Genomic DNA, 8,598 nt, shown 5'->3' with positions numbered 1-8,598 from the left:
TGGGTGGTCCTTCTCCTCTTTAGCCCAGAAGACATGGCGCCCATGAGTTCCAAAAATAATTTTACATTTTGATTGGCCAAAGCACAGGACAGGTTTCCACTCGGTTTCAGTCTGTGTTAAATGAGCTTGGGCCCAGAGAAGGCACCGTTTTTGTCTCCATCATGTTTATATTCGGGAGTTCCTCTTTGCAAAGTAGAGGTGTAACTATCATTTGTGGGTGCAGTGATGAACTGGGCTCCTAGACAATAGATTTGGGGAGTAGTTCTGCTTACAGAGATTTCTTTGGATTCTCTGATATTATGTTTTGTAGATGATGAAACACTGCAATTTTACAACGAGGAACTTTATTCTTAAAATGTTATAATATTTGAGCAGCATTTCAGAGAGTGGGGTACCCCTCCCCAACTTCACTTCTGAGAGACCCCGCTCTTCTGAGAGTTTATAGCATTTCACAACTTTTTGTGTAATGCTATAAACTCTCAGAAGAGCGGGGTCTCTCAGAACTTTCTGAATTCAACATGATCACACTTATTTTCATAAAACAATAAAATGTCTCAGTTTCCGCATTTGACATCTTACCTTTGTGCCATTTGTAATTAAATACAGGGTCTCAGTATTTGCAAATCATCTCATTTGCTTTTTATTTACATTTAACACGGTGTACACAACTTCTTTGCAAATGGGATTGTATATAAAACTAACTAAGATTCCTCAATGCCCAACATCCATTACTAGTAGAGAAGGTGGTTTCACTTTACCCCGGCACACCCGCCATGCTGCCAGTCCTCTATGTGCCACTCAATGTGATAATTAACATTTTACATCATCGGAGCGTTATTAAACCACCCAGATTTTCCAGGCAGCTAAAATTATACCCTTGGAAGGGGTGTGGTGAGGGCGGAAAGTGACAAGTATGTTCAAATATATAAAGGGGATCTTACAATCCACTCGCTAGTTCCTTTTCACCAGATCTCTCCAGAGGACAAAAGGACAACCCTTGAGATTAGAACATAGAAGGTTTCATCCTGAAGGACACGTAAAGGCCAAGTTAAATTAAGAAATATGGATTAGTATGGGGTTAGGATTGTTGTGTTGCTTCATAGGACCAGCTGTCCTGTACCTGTAACAGTCCCTGCCCTTACAGAACTTACCTTGTGGGTGGCTAGCGTGGGTGCTGGAACTTATCAGGCATTAGGCTGAGGGCTGTGAAAAAAGAGAAATCAGCTCAGTGCTAAATACTAATCCAAACAGTTTCCTTTTAATCCTTTTAATGGAGAAAGGGAATGTGACGTTGATTCTCTCCCTGGTGCAGTTGTTCTGGTGCAACGGGGTTTAAGACAGCGTTGGATAGCTTTATAGCAAGGCCACAGGGAATATTAGTGATAGGACTGATCCAGGGACTGATCCGACTGACATTTTGAAGCTGGAGGAAATTTTTTTTTTACATTCTAAGGCAAGTTGGAGACCACCTCACTTTTATTTCTCCTTCCCTTGGCTCAAAACGAGCAGATTGTTCCAATGTCTCCTACTACCTTACCTGGGACCCTCCTGCAATGGGTGCCACTGTTATAAGCCTTCTGGATAACTGACTAACTGTCATGTATTATGGACTCAGCTTGGCATTACCAGGCCCAGACGGTACCAGAAGGCCACAACATGTACAAAATAGGTCTGTGGATCGGTCTGTGGATCACCGTGTCCTTAGGGAAAGGAATGAATAGCTGAGCAATGTTTTTGCCATGATACTGGGCTGGTTTCTATATGAGCCCAACTGTCTCATGGGAAGCGGATTTATGTTGATATAAGTTACAATACAAACTGCCAGTTAACAGCTTGCATGTTCTCTCATCTCATCCTCTCACATATTGTCATTCCTCACATACTCCACAAATTCCCAGTATATTTACTGACAGATTTTGTATTTAAGTCTACCCTGGGTCAGCGCCAGCCTACACAGAACAGTGGTCCATTTATCTGCCACTGGGTTAAACGCTGCCAACAGTAAAACAAGATTTTTAATGCCAAAAACGAACCATTTTTGGTTATTATTCAGCATCTTACCTGCTCCTCCCTGGGAATTGTGGGCAGAAGGATGTTCAGGACTCTTGCTGGTTTAATCTGCACAATAGCCTGAGAATAAATACAAGAAGTACATAACAGTTAGTACCCGATGAAGGTAATTTGTTACATTTACCTGTCCTTGTGAATCCACCTTAGATCCTGACACGACTGACCTTTAGTATCCAGTAACCCCGTCTGAACCTCACTGAGCCAAATTCAAGCCCTGTGCAAATACTGAATATTCTCAGTAAAATGAACAGATCAGTGTTGTGACTTGTGTGCTGAGGTTCTGTGCCAGTGGTGGGACTGAATCCCATGTAAAATGCTCCGATTCTGAAGATATGGTGAGGGATGTGGCTGTGGGTGGCACTGCCCACTACACAATGGGCTACTACATAAGGTGCCATGTCCACTACACAGATACATAAAACACGGCTGAGGTGAAAAAGGGACAGTAGCTGCCCATACATACCACAGAAAATATGGGTTCAGGTCTTTGTGGTGCAACATTTAACCCTTTTTTCACATAACAAATGTTAAAAACACGGGCATAGAATTCTGTGAATATCCAGCCTTGTACAATGAGTAGGGCTGCCATCTTTGCCGGTGGGCGGCTAAACCTGAACAAAGGGGGCGGGGCAGTCATGTGGGGTGGGCATTATGACATCAGAGATGATGTCGTGGAGTTATGATGCCGAGTCAGGGTTATTTAGGGTTGCCATCTGGCCGGTATTTTACTGCCTGGCCGGTAAAAATGATGGCTGATCCCAATGTTATTGATAGGGAATAAAGATAAATATATAGGAAGGTCAGTGATCCCAATGTTATTAATAGGGAATAAAGATAAATATATAGGAAGGTCAGTGATCCCAATGTTATTAATAGGGAATAAAGATAAATATATAGGAAGGCCAGTGATCCCAATGTTATTAATAGGGAATAAAGATAAATCTATAGGAAGGCCAGTGATCCCAATGTTATTAATAGGGAATAAAGATAAATATATAGGAAGGTCAGTGATCCCAATGTTATTAATAGGGAATAAAGATAAATATATAGGAAGGTCAGTGATCCCAATGTTATTAATAGGGAATAAAGATAAATATATAGGAAGGTCAGTGATCTCAATGTTATTAATAGGGAATAAAGATAAATATATAGGAAGGCCTGTATTGTTTTTCCAAAAAAGTGGCAACCCTAGGGTTATTACATCACTTATATACAAATGGCTGGATTTCTGTCCAGTTTTCGCAATGATTTAAATGGGACAGAAATTTTTGAATGGACAGCCCAATGACAAAGTGAGACATCCAGTTGAAACCCACATGGCTGGAAACCCCACCTCTATCTATTCTGCCCGACGAGTAAGACCAATCCTTTAACTATACAGGTATGGGATCTATTATACAGAAATCAGTTATCCAGAAAGCTTTAAAATACAGCCATGCTCATTTAGAAAACCTATTTCTTATTTTTGATTGATTTGCTTATTTCTGTTTCTGAAACAACAAGAAATGAACTGCAGCTGATAATAACAAAGCCATTTCAAGGTGAGTCTCTTGGTATTTAATTGGTATTCATATATTGGACAGATTATGGTTCTGGTTTTGCTAAATGGGCATCCGACCCTTCCTTGTAGCTATCTCATGTATCTGCCAGTACAACTGATTCCCTCCTGTTTTGCTGTCATGTGATTGGCTCCCTCCTGTCAGTAAAGCACATCTGTTCCTCCTATGGACTGAATGGGTTAGACGGCAGCAGAGCAATAAGCAGGGAGCATTAGCTGTATACTAATTAAGCCCACAACTGTACAACACGATTATATAGAATAAATGTTACTCAGTGCTTTGACACAGCAATACCCATGATGCACAGCGCCACAAGTCCCCAGTCGGTTGCTAGACAACCACAACATGGCGCCTTGAGCAAGACTATCACGTGAGGACGAGCATCCATCTCTCAGGTTGTGCCTGCGCTCACCTTCAATCTCCTCCCCCTGCAGCTCTCCTAGCCAATGACAGCCTGCAGCATAGGACAGGGGCGTGCTATTGTCATTGACGATTGGCTGGCGGCCGGTTTCGGGGCGCGGCTGCGGGGAGGGGCGGAGTGCAGCTAGAGGTGCATCGCTCATTCTCAGGTTGCAGGAGGCGCGGGTCGGAGCCCTGAGGTGAGACAAGCGGGGTCTGAGGGGAACACCTGAGGGGTTCCCTTCTCTGTATTGGGCTGGGGGAGTCACAGCTGTCATTGTGCCTGTTTTATATATATATATACCTGTGTGTGTGACATTGTGCTGCTCTCAGTGTGTCAGGAAGTGAGTGTGAGTCTCTATGTGTCACTGAGTGTGAGTGTGTCCTTCATTATATACAAATATAACACTATATTTATACTGACACATACACGTGTGAGTGTTACACCTGTCACTGTGTCATTAGTCTCCTTCTACTCATATCTACTACTTCTTTACTACTACTCTCTCACCTCTACATTCCTTACCCACCTGTCTGTAATGTCTGATTATTTATAGTTATATATTGATTCCCACTACAGTAGGAGCTTATTGTGTGCCCACAACATTCCTTCTCTGTATATTTGTATTTATACATATGGGAGGAGGTGCCATATTGATTCCCTTAGACAGTACAGTATGAGGGTATAGTTTATTGTGTGCCCAGAACATTCCTTCTCTGTATATTTGTATTTATACATATGGGAGGAGGAGGTGCCATATTGATTCCCTTAGACAGTACAGTATGAGGGTATAGCTTATTGTGTGCCCAGAACATTCCTTCTCTGTATATTTGTATTTATACATATGGGAGGAGGAGGTGCCATATTGATTCCCTTAGACAGTACAGTATGAGGGTATAGCTTATTGTGTGCCCAGAACATTCCTTCTCTGTATATTTGTATTTATACATATGGGAGGAGGAGGTGCCATATTGATTCCCTTAGACAGTACAGTATGAGGGTATAGCTTATTGTGTGCCCAGAACATTCCTTCTCTGTATATTTGTATTTATACATATGGGAGGAGGTGCCATATTGTTTCCCTTAGACAGTACAGTATGAGGGTATAGCTTATTGTGTGCCCAGAACATTCCTTCTCTGTATATTTGTATTTATACATATGGGAGGAGGAGGTGCCATATTGATTCCCTTAGACAGTACAGTATGAGGGTATAGCTTATTGTGTGCCCAGAACATTCCTTCTCTGTATATTTGTATTTATACATATGGGAGGAGGAGGTGCCATATTGATTCCCTTAGACAGTACAGTATGAGGGTATAGCTTATTTTGTGCCCAGAACATTCCTTCTCTGTATATTTGTATTTATACATATGGGAGGAGGGAGGTGCCATATTGATTCCCTTAGACAGTACAGTATGAGAGTATAGCTTATTGTGTGCCCAGAACATTCCTTCTCTGTATATTTGTATTTATACATATGGGAGGAGGAGGTGCCATATTGATTCCCTTAGACAGTACAGTATGAGGGTATAGCTTATTGTGTGCCCAGAACATTCCTTCTCTGTATATTTGTATTTATACATATGGGAGGAGGAGGTGCCATATTGATTCCCTTAGACAGTACAGTATGAGGGTATAGCTTATTGTGTGCCCAGAACATTCCTTCTCTGTATATTTGTATTTATACATATGGGAGGAGGTGCCATATTGATTCCCTTAGACAGTACAGTATGAGGGTATAGCTTATTGTGTGCCCAGAACATTCCTTCTCTGTATATTTGTATTTATACATATGGGAGGAGGAGGTGCCATATTGATTCCCTTAGACAGTACAGTATGAGGGTATAGCTTATTGTGTGCCCACAACATTCCTTCTCTGTATATTTGTATTTATACATATGGGAGGAGGTGCCATATTGATTCCCTTAGACAGTACAGTATGAGGGTATAGCTTATTGTGTGCCCAGAACATTCCTTCTCTGTATATTTGTATTTATACATATGGGAGGAGGTGCCATATTGATTCCCTTAGACAGTACAGTATGAGGGTATAGCTTATTGTGTGCCCAGAACATTCCTTCTCTGTATATTTGTATTTATACATATGGGAGGATGGAGGTGCCATATTGATTCCCTTAGACAGTACAGTATGAGGGTATAGCTTATTGTGTGCCCAGAACATTCCTTCTCTGTATATTTGTATTTATACATATGGGAGGAGGAGGTGCCATATTGATTCCCTTAGACAGTACAGTATGAGGGTATAGCTTATTGTGTGCCCAGAACATTCCTTCTCTGTATATTTGTATTTATACATATGGGAGGAGGAGGTGCCATATTGATTCCCTTAGACAGTACGGTATGAGGGTATAGCTTATTGTGTGCCCAGAACATTCCTTCTCTGTATATTTGTATTTATACATATGGGAGGAGGAGGTGCCATATTGATTCCCTTAGACAGTACAGTATGAGGGTATAGCTTATTGTGTGCCCAGAACATTCCTTCTCTGTATATTTGTATTTATACATATGGGAGGAGGAGGTGCCATATTGATTCCCTTAGACAGTACAGTATGAGGGTATAGCTTATTGTGTGCCCAGAACATTCCTTCTCTGTATATTTGTATTTATACATATGGGAGGAGGAGGTGCCATATTGATTCCCTTAGATAGTACAGTATGAGGGTATAGCTTATTGTGTGCCCAGAACATTCCTTCTCTGTATATAGAACTTTTTTGGTGTTTCCGGGCCTTTACATTGTCCTGTCTAAGGAAAGCAATATGGCAGCACAGGGGAATATAAATACATATAAACTAACAGCAAGGGAAATTTGTTGCACCCTCCTGGGTGCTTGAGTGATATATAGTCTGGTGTACAGTACATATATATATATGTGTGTGTGTGTGTATATTGATATATATATGGGCTGAGTATATTTCTATGCAGAGATGTGGGTGCTGCCATATATCAAAATGAGATTGGACGGTGCTTCCTAGTGACATATTTTCCACCATCTGAGACCTGGCGTGTGAGTTAATAATCAAAGGAAAATATCATCAGTGCTGTGGCCCTATTCCCCAGGGGCCCAGGTCCTTTGGGGGTCAGTAATTGGAGAAGCGATGAAATAACTATAGGCATGCATTCTGTGTTTAACCTCAGGGAAGTTACAGCTTGCAGCAGAGAAGGGGTTAAATCCGGTCTCTTGCCGGATCAGTGTGTATATATATATATATATATATTGCTGTTTGAACCCTCCTGGTTTAAGCCAAGGGCCCACTTTGGCTCCCAGTGAGTGGCACCTGCTATAGTGAAACTGGGCTATCGGTGAGTGAAACTGGCCCAGCCCTGCTCCTCTGTGTGTCACCAACAAGACTTGCAGGGAAGGGGTTAATGGCCCTACACATAAACGGATGCCTGTGTCTGTGTGTATATATATATATATATATGATTAGTACCTCTCCCCAGTAGGAACCTGTTTAGGTGAGAATGTTGGGTTGCCGTGTCCCTGCGAATGACAGCTATTGTTTCACTCACAGAGTGTCAGCAGCAGGGCGAGTAACTCCTGTGTATTCATTGTGGGGTAGGAGTGAGTTATGGTGGGGTAGGAGTGAGTTATGGTGGGGTAGGAGTGAGTTATGGTGGGGTAGGAGTGAGTTATGGTGGGGTAGGAGTGAGTTATGGTGGGGTAGGAGTGAGTTATGGTGGGGTAGGAGTGAGTTATGGTGGGGTAGGAGTGAGTGATGGTGGGGTAGGAGTGAGTGATGGTGGGGTAGAAGTGGGTTATGGTGGGGTAGGAGTGAGTTATGGTGGGGTAGAAGTGAGTTATGGTGGGGTAGGAGTGAGTTATGGTGGTTTAGGAGGGTCACCCCACATGGGTTCTGCCGTCGCTAGACCTGTTCTCCCTGTTTGACCTCCTCTCGTTTCACTCGCACAGTGGGAACTCATTAGCGGCCCTTGTTTCCCATATGAGAATCTTATTTGGGGGCTGCGTTATGCGCATTCTGTATATAATAGGGGGACGGCGGAGAGAATGGGAACAGAGAGACAAAGGGCGCAGTGTTGGCTGCTGATAACATTGTCCTTGTGCACCAACGAGAAGTAACCCTTTTATCTCACACGTGCACCATTGCCTTATTTACCCTTTATTCACTGTCACCACTCTCTGCCATGAACTGCCCTGAAACTTGCTTGTAAAAGTATTGTGGGTGAGGGCAGTGGGGTGGGTGAGGGCAGTGGGGTGGGTGAGGGCAGTGGGGTGGGTGAGGGCAATGGAGTGGGTAAGGGCAGCAGTGTGACGTAGGTAAGGGCATCTGATTCAGTCAGTAGGTATATTATGGGTGTATATTATGGGTAATGGTTGCAGCTGTTAGGCAGAGTATTATGTTAGAGTACTGCTCTTGTTTTAGGGTCCCTGCTGTACAGCAGTCCCAGCCCCCTCTGAGCAGCTAAAGACCCCAAATATATGCCCCAAACCTGTGCTCTCAGCTCCTTCTTGCCCTGCTCTGTCTGTCGTTTTAGAAACACAGGGCATGGTCAGTACCCACACAACGTATTTGGCTATTCAAGC

The 8,598-nt window shown here is 42.8% G+C and overlaps 1 protein-coding gene across 2 annotated transcripts in view; it reads left to right on the top strand.

Moving 5' to 3' along the window:
- The first annotated feature begins 4,087 nt into the window (after window positions 1-4,087).
- The window catches only part of cgn.L (cingulin L homeolog), a 31,525-nt gene continuing 27,014 nt past the window's right edge, over window positions 4,088-8,598 (top strand). Inside the window, exon 1 of one of the 2 annotated variants that reach the window (XM_041571935.1) lies at window positions 4,088-4,228. The gene's annotated coding sequence lies outside the window, so the exon portion shown is untranslated. 2 annotated transcript variants of the gene reach the window in all.

The sequence above is a fragment of the Xenopus laevis genome, chromosome 8L (assembly GCF_017654675.1).
Source record: "Xenopus laevis strain J_2021 chromosome 8L, Xenopus_laevis_v10.1, whole genome shotgun sequence".
Classification (NCBI taxonomy): Eukaryota; Metazoa; Chordata; class Amphibia; order Anura; family Pipidae; genus Xenopus; species Xenopus laevis.
This window is presented reverse-complemented; position numbering and strand designations above follow the sequence as displayed.